This window comes from Notamacropus eugenii, chromosome 7 (genome assembly GCF_028372415.1).
Source record: "Notamacropus eugenii isolate mMacEug1 chromosome 7, mMacEug1.pri_v2, whole genome shotgun sequence".
NCBI classification, from domain to species: Eukaryota; Metazoa; Chordata; class Mammalia; order Diprotodontia; family Macropodidae; genus Notamacropus; species Notamacropus eugenii.
In genome coordinates, this window is record NC_092878.1 from 159,302,617 (window position 1) to 159,315,903 (window position 13,287).

The window sequence follows — 13,287 nt, forward strand, 5'->3', positions numbered from 1 at the left end:
AACATGTTCTCTACCCTTTTCCCCTGGAACTCAATAACCTTTTCCTCCTAATATACTCTCTCAAGACATTTTCCCTGCTCTCTTCCCATACAAAGAAACGTATAGTCGAGCTAAAATTCCTAACAAATTGATCCTCTACCTCTACTCAAATCCCTACCTCTACTGAGTTGACAGTTTTCTCTATCACTTTCTGATGCTATAATAAAACCATCTTTTATATTCCCCTTTTTACTACTTAAATCTTACACCAGCCTCAAAAGTTAATCTAACTTTTCCAGAAAAGAGCTTTTCCTCTCTCCCCTTGGCTCTTATACTCTAAAATACAGGAACTTTTTCTTTCTTCATTATCCCAAGGAAAGACTTGATAATTGCCTGAGCAAGGTCTAATCCAGGGGTGGGGAACCTGCAGCCTCTAGGCCATGCGGGACCCTCTAGTTCCTCAAGTGCAGACCTTTGGCCAAATCCAAACTTGACAGAACACATTTGGTCTAACTCCTTCTTATTTCCCAAGATCTTTTGTAATACTTTTGCCTTTAATCCAAGGATGTGTGTCAACTCTGTGAGAAAGAGAAAAAGTCTTTCTCCCATTAATTTACTCCCTTTGGGGAAAGAGGATCCTTCACCACCCCCTTATACCAGCAGTTTCCTCACTTCACCCTCTACAATTCCCTGCAGGTAGTGAAAGAGGACGTTGAGCTCCAACACACAGACATTAAGAACATTCTCTGCTTTGGTTTTGAACTTCTTGAGGTGATACTGGATGGTCAGTTTCCAGGCAAAGTACACATCCCAGAAAAGAATCACAGTTGAGTTGTATCTCAAAGCACAGGTTGAGGTGGTCATGTAGGGTAGATTTCTGCATGAAGTATTTGCCACAAATACTACAGGAGTGTGACTTGATACCTTGGTGCAAGTTTATGTAATGGTTGAGGATGTTCCTAAGGGTTGGTACTGTTTACCACACTGAGGGCACATGAAGTTGAAAGTTCTGGCCTCTCATGTGGAACACAAGTCTTTCCTCAATCTGAAACACCTCTGGGCACTTGGTTCACTTGTCCTTCAGGGGGTTTTCTACTGGGGAACTCCCTTATATAAGGCTTCTGATACTCCCATAACTCCCACTAACTCCACTCCTCCAGGACATAGTATGCCCTGCTAGAGCTTCATCTCCTAGCCTGAGGATGATGTCATCTCCGACTTGACCTTCAGGAAACAGCAAGAGACACTCTCCTGCTGTGTCTTCTGTCAGGCTATAAAATTCTTTCACCACTTTCTTGGTTGCTGTACTATCATCTGGGGCATCAATATTATTTTTTCTGACCTCGTTGATGAGGATTCCACTACTATCTCCAAAGCCAAGACCCTCTCCAAGAACAAAGTTCTCCCCAAGTCCAAAGCTCCCTCTAAGACCAAAATTCCACCCAATGCCTCCAGGGGTATTAGTCTCTGCAGCCAACAACGTTGCTTCTACCTTGGCCATGTAGATATCTGACACATGCTGTTCCACTTCTTCCACCTTTAGCTCAAGGTCTCTATTTAGGGGAAATTGTAGCTTCACTGATCAGAGAAGAGGACATGAAGGAGATGGTGGGTTGGGTTTAGGAGCTAGCTTTGGGGTTCAAGCAAGTGGGAGGAGTGACTTGGTGGAACTGAACCCAGCCAATCCAGTCTCTTCACAAACTCCATCTTCTTTCAGGACTCAATGAATTGCCTCAGGGAATTTCTATATTTCTCCATCATATGCTCCATTTGGGGATGGGAGACAGCAGTCATGTAATTGACATCATGAACAGCAAACTCCAGAGCCCCAATATTGCAGGATAGGAGATCTGCCATGATTCTGGCACTGTGCAGGAGTGAGACCTGTAGCTCTAAACTGAGATTGAAGAGACACTGGTCATGAAGAAATGGGGAGCAGGTTGTCAAGATTATCTTGTGGCCCCAGAAATTTGAGACTGCCAGCTATGATAGTGGCATTACAGAAATACACTCTCTTTCCAGAGCTGATTCATGTTTCATAGGGTGGCAGCTTTATGCCCTGAGAAGTGCAATCACAAGATTTCTTCTCCAGGTGACATGGTCCTGAGTTTGCTGAGGAAAAGTTTCTGACCTGGTACCCCCAATATTTTTGCTAATTTTCCTTTTCCCCCTCTATGCTAGTGTCTCATTCCCACTGCTGCTAGAAAGAACTCAGGATCTCCCTTGCTGTACAACTCTGACTCATTTTACCTTCCCAATAGTGATAGGATGGACTCTCTATCCTCATAATTCAACCTTTGCTGAATAGATAAGGCAGCTCGTAGCACTTGAGTAAACCAGGAGCCTCCAATTTAGATCCTTCAATTAAAAAGGAAGATCACCAGACCTTCTCATCTAGCCTCTTATTGTGCAATAAGATCCAGTGGACCTTCCAATGAACCTTGTAACTATACTCTCCAAAACCCTGCCAATTATCAACTGATTTACTAATTTAGCCTGAGAATCCTGGGGCATTGTCACTCATCTAGCAGCTGCATTCTTAGGACCACCAGGTATTTCCATGCCGTCTGCCACATAAACCCTCTTAAATGTGTTGCATTCCTAATTAGAATGTGAACTCTTTAAGAACTATCTCACTTTTCTAATTACATCTTCAGTGCTCAGTATTGTGTTTGATGTATACTTAGTACTTAATCAATGTTTTCTCATTCATCCTTCATTCATGGCATTCAATAGCTTACATCTTATTCTTTTCATGGATGTCATGCATTATGCCTTGTGATGATATTCAAGGAGACAAAAAGGGCCCTGTGTCCTTTTGTTCCTTTGTTCTGCTATCCAGTTCTAGTGAAGGAATGTCAAGAAAACACACATATGGAGGAGTAGATTTTGCGTGGGTTTCATTACTCATCTCCCAGTTGTGTACATACCATATAAATCTAAAAATACTGAGTATTCTTTATCCCAGGAGAGAGAAAATCCTCTGCTGAGGGCAAACACCACATGATCTGGGCAGAGTGCAACTCAATTTCTCTCCTGTCTATGATCACGCACTCATATCTCTATATTACTGTAAGGGGTCAGGTTCCTTGGCTACAACTCAAATCATAATATGTGTAGAACATAGCCCCCTTTTTCCAGACTAGTGTGGGGCGAGTATATGAGAGCAGGTATGACTACCTCAGTACATGTAGAGATTTTGATTTGTACTTCCTTAAAAGAAACTTGATTTTGTCAACCAAGTCCAAACATGCACTATTTTTACAGACCATGGGTATCCTTGGAAGTCAGAAACAAGACAAGCACTTTCCCTCTAAAAGGAATATTCTTGGGGGTATGGGTAGGGAGGTGGAGGGAACATCAGAATGCAGATTAGGACTCTTTTACTTTAAAGAATATTAGTTACAAAAAAAAATGAAGTCTGGCTAAGGAGTGCGTTTTTTCCTTTGAGAAATCCCTGTTGAAGCACTTGAGAAAAAAAAATCATCTGCAGAAGATATAACTGCATAAATAACAACGGCATCATGGGGACTCAGTATTATCCTCATGTATCGGCAAAGCACATTTAACAGAACAAATATTTTTTGCCTGGAGAGAGGTAGGCTCTCCAAACAGAGATTAATCCTCTTAATGGATTTTCCTTACCTCAGTGAAAAATACATTATGGGCTCTCAAGTCACACTCAACACACAGTTCAATTTTTATATGATGTGAGGTTGGCACCAAGATGGTTTTTCTTTCACACTGTGGGTAAAAAAACAATAAGCTGGGAGGTTTGGAGCCAGACTCTTTAATCACTTGCTCAAGACTCAGCTCTCCAATAGAGCTACATTCGTCTAGGCTGTCTTTTTTTCTTTTCTTTCCTTTCCTTTTTCTTTCTTTTTTTTGTGGCAGTTATATAGAATTGGCTATGGGGGAAAAATCAACATACTTCAGCTGTGTGCAAAATGTTTGTATGATCAATAAGGCTCCCCTTGTCAGCCACTTCATTAGAGGGAATCATTCTCTGAGTGCTTGTTTCAACAACCTTTTCCTGGCAAAATGGGGGAAAGCTCTTGTCATCCTTTCTCCTTCCTCCCACCCAAACATACAAGGCAGAAAGGAGAGCATTGTCTCCTGATTGACAGAGCCCATAACTGCAAACTTTCTTACTTAGAAAGAAGACTGTGGCTACATTACCTCTGTGGGCCCGACTGCCACATCCCATGCTGGCCATTATCTGATCCCAGTTAATTATATGCACTGGAGTCTTTGTCCATCTTTGCCTTTGAGGATTCCTCTTCAATGAACATGCCACATATCCAATGGACAGTTATTTAGCCGTGAAAGACTTCAGTCCCAAAGTCGGTCCTTTCTTGTAGCTCACTTTTCCCAGCCTTACTTGCATGAAAACAGGGAAAGGTGCCCCTGTTCCCATGCCCCATGGAAGAGTGGGTAAAAGACCAAGCCAGCCTGCCACGGGACCCTATTTTCAGAGAACAAAGGTAGTCAACTAATAGAACAGAACTCAGGTGTAAGTACAGCGGATAGACCTTCTTGAAGATTTGATGTTTTTCTTGGTCTTTGGAATGTGAAGCTGGACTAAAGATAACTTTAAATATGTATGCTTTTTAATGCATACACACATACATATATACATCTATCAATATATGCACATTTCTCTTAAAGAAAGGTAATCAAATAACCTCCAAATGGTTCAGGTCTATCAACAAAAATAAAAGCTATAATAATATTCTAGAAAGGGTCAGAGTCTCTCCTATGATAGCTATGTTCTAAGACAAGAATTGAATATTGAATCAGTGAAGAGGTCTTCAATTCCCTCATGATCCAACTTTGGTCATGTCCAATTTTTAGTTTAGTCTATGTGTTCCAAGGATGCTATGTTGCTACTTAGTAATTGATCCTTCAAGTTTACATGCTGATGTAATTGTCCATACTTTCTTCAGATTCTCTGTCAATGTTAAGTTGTTAAAAGAAACTAGGAGTTACTGGTCACTGGCCCCTTAGCAAATTTTAGAGAATATATTTGGTAGAGTCTGTCATCATTACAGAAAAAGTAGCCACAAATTACTCCTGGTACCTTGGATCCCTGAAGGAATAGTTGCATTAGGCCTGACTCAGAGACAGAGTGGGTCCAGAGTATATATGTTAAAACTGGGGTCACAAAAAACCATGACCAGTTAAAAAACCTGATGTCATAGCCATCATAAAAGAATGTATCCAGGACTATTACATCAAGAACACAGAGCAAAAATAGACTCCCTTGTCAGTAATCTTCTGAAAGAATTCAAAAACTGAAAGCACTCTATAATACAATGCCCAAAATCTAATATTTTCTGGTCAAGGGAAAAAATACTTCAAGCCACTAAGAAGAAAGAGTTCAAGAAGCAGGGAACCACAGTCAAGATAACCCAAGACTCTATAGTAACTATGTAAAAGGAAAAAAAAACATACAGATACATACACACATGTATGAACACATTCATATATATACATATACATACACTTATACATTTATGCACAACATACAAACACACAGGTAAATGTATGTGTGTATAATATATAAACATGCACACACATATTATATATGTATGTATGCAAAATGGCTGAACACCCCCACCCCAAGACAAACATCTACAAATGGAATAAAATCCCAAAGGGACGAAAAGTGATGCTATACTGAATAAGGAACTTTAAAGCACTCCTGATTGAAAGAAAGAAGAAAAGAAAAAGAAAGAAGGAAAGAAAGAAAGACAGAAAGAAAGAAAGAAAGAAAGAAAAAAAGAAAGAAAGAAAGAAAGAAAAAGGAAAAAAGAAAGAAAGAGAAAGGAAGAAAGAAAAAGAGAAAGAAAGAAAGAAAGAAAGAAAGAAAGAAAGAAAGAAAGAAAGAAAGAAAGAAAGAAAGAAAGAAAGAAGGAAAGAAAGAAGGAAAGAAAGAAAAAGAAAATAAGACAAGACTAGTGCAACCAGGATTAGGGAAAAATGGAACTGTCAAATACAGCGGTGGATAAGGCTGGTATCAGTGATATGAAGAAAATATAAATAAAAGGAGGGAAAAGAGAATAGCCTAGGAAAGAAATTATGAATAATTATGAAATTATAGTATTTCTCATGGTTGGGATGAAATCTTATACAAATACACACACACATGGGCATGCACACGCACGCACACATGCACACACATATACTCTAGAATGGGTTGGCAATTCATAAACTTCACTCCTTGTTAGAGCAGGAAAAAAAAATACATAATGGTTGAACATACACACCTCCAATTCAACTTCCACATATACCCTATCCACCAACAAATTAATGTGAAAATACATGAAAAGGAACTGGGGGATTAGATTAGGACAGGGAGAAGTAAGGGATGCTATTTAGAAAACGGTAGAATTGTAGGAGACAGGAAATTTCACCCATGTATGCTGAATTAAAAACGGAATTAGATTTTGAAATAAGACCCAGCAACTTGAGTCCATGGTGAATGAAAATAAGAGCAAAGGAGTAGAATCAGATTATCCCAACTGTACATTATTAATATTGATTAAAACAATTTTGGTTCATCACCTTCATTTCCTGTATAACAGGCAATGGATGCAGAACAAAGAGAGAAAACGTTAGAAAATGGTATGATGGAAAGGAAAATACCTAATAGTCAACCCTGCATGGTATTTCACTTCCTTACAAAAGTGAGGAAGGTGTTAGAATGGATTAAAAAGTAGAACCCACCCTCAGGGAAGGTGGACTTGCAAATAAATATTAGCAAACATTCACAGAACTATGAGCTCCAATACTACATAAACTGTGTGCAAAAATAGATAAAAACGTGGTGGGGGGAGCGTGGATCCTACAAAATTGGTTTCATGAAACAAATGTGGGCCTGATAGTTGAAGTAAGGAGGAGGGGATAAAGTGGAGACAGAAAACAATACAATATTTCTAATTAATATTAATGTAAAAATGTTGAACAAAATTAACAGCAACAACAATGATGAAGCTAGCATTTATATAACACTACAATGTGCTTATCCTGAGAAGTAGTCACTATTATTATCCCCATTTTGCAAATGAGGAAACTGAGAAAGAAGTAGTAAAGTGATTTGTCCAGTATCACAAGAATAATTAATACCTAAAACTAGATTTGAATTCAGTTTTTCATCATTCTAGGTCCAGTGTTGCATTCTCTATATCACTTAGCTTCTTTCATTAAATCTTTTACATTAAATATGCATTGAATTTATTAGTTTTTATTTAATGTTATTAAAGAGGCTATAGCAACATAACCAAAAAGATTATTCACTGTGATCAAGTTAAATTTGTATTGAACTTATTTATATTTAAATCTATATATTTTTTATTTATATTTAAATTTATATCGGGAGAGCAGGACTAGTCTTTCAAGCTTGTTTGTGTTTCCGTTTTTTTATTGTGTAAATTGTTTTTTTCTTCTTTGTTAGTCTGATTATTTCACTCTGAATCATTTCATACAATTCTTCCCAGGTTTCTCTGAAACTTTTTCTTTTCATTTCTTACCGTGCAATACAATTCTATTACTCTCATATGATAATTTGTTCAAATATTCTCCACTTGACAAGTACCACCTTAGCTTCCTGCTCTTTAACACTACAAAGAGAGCTACAATAGATTTTTTTTTTTTGTTATATGTAGGTCCTTTCATTCCTACTTTCTTTGTCTGCTTTGGATCATAAGTTTATTAGTGGTATTGCCTTGGTAAAGGACATGTGCAGTTCAGTAAATTCTCAGACATAGTTCCTAATTACTTTCCAGAATGGCTAGATTTTTTTCCTTCAGTCCTAAACATAAACATAAGAATTACTTCTTAGAACATTATAAAATTATATCGTGTGCATATGCATACATATTTGCAGATCGATAATCTATTGGTTAACTTTCTGCTTGTCTACTTACGAATCTTCTGTCCATTTATCTATGTTCTCTCCCATCTGTTGTTCTTGTAATTATTCAGTCTTGTTATTTTTTAATCATCTGAATTTATTATCTGAAGGATGGATTCTCAGATATTTATTTCCTACTGGAAGACTGTATTACAGTTTCCTTTCTTGATGTTCAGTGCAGAATTTATGTCCCAGAAGACCACTCCGTTGGAAGAGTGATGGTGATTTCAACCCAGTAAAAAAGTGAAATTAGCTAATATGTTTGGGGTATAAATATGCCAAAGGCACACACTGAAGGAAGCAATTAGCACCAAGAAAGTAAAACATTCATAAAACATTCAGAACCTCAGAGAGACTCTTTTGAAGATTCCTTGATGACAGATTTATTCTGCTTACCTTTTTTCTCTTTCTTTCCTTCTTTCCTCCTTTCTTTCTTTCCTCCTTTCTTTCTTTCCTCCTTTCTTTCTTTCTTTCTTTCTTTCTTTCTTTCTTTCTTTCTTTCTTTCTCTCTCTCTGTCTCTGTCTCTCTGTCACTCTTTCTCTCTCTCTTTCTCTCTCTCTCTCTCTCTCTCTCTCTCTCTCTCTCTCTCTCTCTCTCTCTCTCTCTCTCTCTCCCTCTGTCTCTTTCTCTGTTTCTGTCTCTCTGTGTCTCTCTCCATCTCTTTGTCACTCCCTGTCTTTCCTTCTGTCTCTCTCTGTCTCTCTTTATGTCTCTCTGTCTCTCCCTCTCTCTCCCTCCCTCCCTCTCTCTCTGTCTCTCTCTGTCAGTTTCTCTCTGTCTCTCCCTGTCTCTCTCTCTTACCGTGTCTTTCTCTGTCTCTCGGTATCTTTCTATCTGTCTCACTTTCTGTCTCTCTGTCTCTGTCTCTCTTTCTGCCTCTGTCTCTCTCTGTCTCTGTCTCTCTGTCACTCTTTCTCTCTCTCTTTCTCTCTCTGTTTCTCTCTCTGTCTTTCTCTCTCTCCCTCTCTATCTCTGTCTCTCTGTCACTCTCTCTGTCTCTCTCTGTCTCTCCCTCTGTCTCTCTCCCTTTCCCTCTGTCTCTCTTCCTCTCTCCCTCTGTCTCTGTCTCTCTCTGTCTCTGTCTCTGTCTCTCTCTCTGTTTCAGTAAAGAGAAAAGCTGTGCGAATACACTGCCACATTTTAAGTCCAAAGCTTACGGATTTTTGTGGTTGTTTTTGTTATTGTTGTTTCCCAGTAGCAAAAATGGTCAGATGGACACCTGTAATGTTAATAGCTAGGTCACCTCTTAAATCGGGCCCTAGAGTCATTTTGATTGTAAGCTTGGCAACCCAAAAAGTATTGAGATAGTTAAAAATTCTGACGAGTGTCAGTTTAACCTTTGCTATGGTTTGAGTTCTCCTCCTCCTCCTTTTTTTCTCTTCCTCTTCCTTCTCTTTCTCCCACTCCTGTTCATCATCATCATCTCTTTGCTAAAAAATCTATAGAGGCTAGGACTTGTTAGAATAAAGGGAAGGAAAAGTCCATATACTACACAACTCTGACGAGATTCATGTGAAGCTCCAGGAGAAAAACAGAACTGAAATTCACTAATTGACTCCAAACCCAAGGGATTCACATTGCTTACTTGAAATTTTAACAGAGAATTTATTAGTTTTATTTGTGTGTTTATGAGTAACTGTTTTTATAGAAAGTGTAAAAAACCATGACCATATGAATATTTTTAAGTGACCCAAACTACGCATCCCAAAGAGAACTCCTTAGTTACTTTCCTGGTTGTCTGAACATCTTATCTTATATAGCACCTGATCTTTCTACACTGCCTTCCTCTAATGGTACATTTATGAGAAGCCACATCATTCATTTTACTTTATCTAATTATTACTTAAAGGAATATGATGACCACTAAAAAAAAGTTTCTGGATTTACTGCCATATTTTTTGTAATGGGTGACTGGCCTATGAGTCAAATCCTTGTTAGTATATGCCAGATGTTCAACTCATACCATCTCCAACTAGGGTTTGGAGCATTAATAGACAGATATTCCTGTGACTGGTTCTGCTCTGCTAATCACATGTGGAAAAGTATTCTCTTTGGTTAAGTGCATAGTTGGAATTGGGATAATATTCAAAATGCATCAGTTGTTTGGGGCTTATGTGAACTGGTGAAAAGTAGTTTAGTACAGGACTAGGTTTACACTCCATGTAAGCTAAGACTTAACTAACATTGATATCTGTCATTGGAACTGGAGTCAGGAAGGTCAAAGTTCAAATCTAGACTCACAATCTCCTCCTTCTCCTTCTCCTTCTTTTCCTTCTTTCACAAAATTCTCAATATATATCACAACTTCCAAACATTCAGCTTCAGAAAGTAGTGCTACAGTACAAATGGAGACAAAAAAATGTTAATAAAAATGTGTGGTCTTAAAAATAGTACTATTTCTGTTACTGGTTCTGCTCTGCTAACCACTTAGGGAAAAGTAGTCTCTGATTTACTGCACAGTAAATATTATTTTCTCCAAAACCAATAGAATCAATATATTGAACCATTACCGCTGGTGTCTAAACAATGTATAATAATAAGTAAATCCTCAGGTCTTTGAGCTTTTCCTGATTGCTCTAGCAACATGATCTGTCCTGGATATCTTAAACACAAGTTATCCTGAATGGTAATAGTAGGCAAATACTATATATCATCCATATTCCCTTGATTACTTTACAGGAGCACATTCTACTTTTACTTAGAATATACACATATACATATCTGTGTGCATTTCAATTATCATACTAATTGATTTAATTTATTAATAATTTAGCATACAGAAAACAGCATGAAATATTCACCCATGTATCTAAGAATACTGATCCAGGTATCTATGAAGAATATTTTGCCACTTTTGTCTTTAGCACTCTTCCTCTAATAGTCAGTTGTTCCAGTGTATGTGACATCACTTCATTCAACGCCAGCCTGAATCAACATTTTCCTCATTACTGTATAAAAGGACTAGTAGACCACACCTGATATGGCAGTCATTAATCGTGAACCTTGTCAAAATATAAGTGTTCTTAGGTTCAGGGAGCATACCATTTATTACATCACAAATTTCAAAGTAGCTCTACTGTAAATAGCATCACTCTCCACTGAGATATTGAAACTTTGGTAGACACCATAAATTCCATTAAACTTAGTGACTTTCACGAAACAGTCTCAAGGGCCTTTGATTCTTAATCAGTGTCAGACTTTTCAACATCATCTGCTGAGGGATGGAGCCAAGATGTTAGAGTACAGATTGCGACCAAAAGAACTCTCCCAACATTCCCCTCCAAGGGAATTTAAAATAACATCTCGAATCAAATTTTGGCACAGTGGAGCCAACAAAAATGTCAGAAAGCAGATATTTATCTAGCATAAGACAACTCAGGAGGACCACAGGATATATCTGTGACACTTGAGTGGGAGCTAGCCTAGAACATAGAAGGAACACCACTGGTGGGCCTCAGTGATAATCACAACAGAGGTAGCAGCAGCAGTTTCAAGAGCTCTTCAGGAGCCCAGATATTGTAAGGTATCAGACATCTGATCAGAGATTGCAGGGGATTCTCATTGGCACTGGATGCAGCTTGTACTGATTTGCAACTCTATTGTTCATAAACAGTTCTGGATCACAGTACCATGGTGGAGAGGACTGCATGTGGTAAGTCACAAGGGAGCAGAAGACCTGATCATAGTTCCAGGGAAAAGAGGAGCACTAGGAGGACTTGTGACTGCTGGGAAGTAAGGGCACTTCTTGGGTAAAGAGCAGAGCACAGACCAGGTGAGAAGTGACCCCACCTCTCCCAAGACAACACTACTTTGGAAAGCACAGAAAACTAACAGTACCCCAAAACTAGCTTTGGAAATAGCAGCAGGAAAAGTTTGACACAGTACCTCCCCATTCCCCTGTGAACAGAGCCAAACTTTAACATAAAGTGGAAAATTAAGAAATGGGCTGGGAAATAAGCAAGCAAACAAACAAAAAAGAACTTGTCTATTACTGCACTAATAGGGAAAACCAAGAAATAACCACAGAAGAAGACAAGAATGTGAAAGCAGTTGCAAGCAAGGCCTTGAAGAAAAATGTTAATTGGATGCAAGGTCAGAAGGAATTCCTGGAAGAATTAATGAAAGAGGTAAGAGTAGTAGAGGAAAAATTGGGGGAGGAGATGAAAATGAACAAAGAAAATCATGTACAAAAAGAAATTGCAGTGAGGTAAAAGACACACACATGCACACACACAAACGTACATACACACAAACACTGAAGAATATACACCTTTAAAAATTAACCTCATGGTAAAAGAGGTTCAAAAGTTCACTGAAAAAAATAATGAGTTAAAAATTTGAATTGTGCAAGTAGAAGGCAAGGACATAGTTCAAGAAATAATGAAATGAAGTCAAAAGACAAAAAAAGATATGAAATACCTCATTGGAAAAGAAAGAACTCATCTAGAAAATTGATCAAAAAGAGATAATTTAAGAATTATTAGACTACTCGAAAGTCATGATTTTAAAAAAAGCATAGGGGCATCTAGGTGGTGCAGTAAACAGAGCACCTTCCCTGGAGTCTATAGGATGTGGGTTCAAATCTGACCTCAGACAATTGACACTTATTAGCTGTGTGACCTTAGACAAGTCACATAACCCTGATTGCCTCGTGTCCCTTACAAAAAGAAAAAGAATGAAAAAGAAAGAAACTGCAAGAGAAAACTGCTCCAATATATTAGATTATGCTTCTGGATCCTTCCTACCTCAAGAGTTTCAGGGTAGCTGACGCTAGCTCAGTACCAGATAAGCTGACTGACTCCTATACTCCGAAGCTGCCAGCACCTGAGGACCTAGTACACAAAGCCAGGGACCAGAGCCGTGGGCTACAGCATGAGAAGTTTGGGTCAATGTTCCCTGTGCTCCAGCAGGAGGGCTCAACTTTAAAAGCCAAAAAAAAATAAGTGAATATCATGAATATTATAAATGAACAATCATCATAAATTCTTAAAATGGAGACAGGGAAGATCAAAACACAAATTAGGAAGAGGACAGTATTGTCAATAAACCCACATCTGAAACCTCAAAAAGGATTGTGAACTTTTCTCAAGCTCAAGCACAAGAAGGATTGAAATGTCAAATAAGAAAAGTAGAAGAAAAATTTGGAAATGAAATCAGGTATGCAAGAGAGAGTTAATAACTTGGATGAGAAAGGATAAAAATTGACTATAGAAAATAAGTCCATAAAAAATAAAGTTGGCCAAATTGTGGGTAGGGGAAGTACACTCAAGAGAACAACTCCTTAAAAAGTAAAATTGCTCAAATGGAAAAGGAGGCAGGAAAATTTACTAAAGAGAAAAACTTAAAAAGTAAAATGAACCAAATGGAAAAAAAGGCACAAAATTTAATTGAA

The 13,287-nt window shown here is 38.1% G+C and overlaps 1 pseudogene; it reads right to left on the reverse strand.

Annotated features, from left to right (window-relative positions):
* Window positions 1-712: 712 nt before the first annotated feature.
* Window positions 713-2,078, reverse strand: LOC140514792 (zinc finger and BTB domain-containing protein 12-like; annotated as a pseudogene).
* Window positions 2,079-13,287: the final 11,209 nt, after the last annotated feature.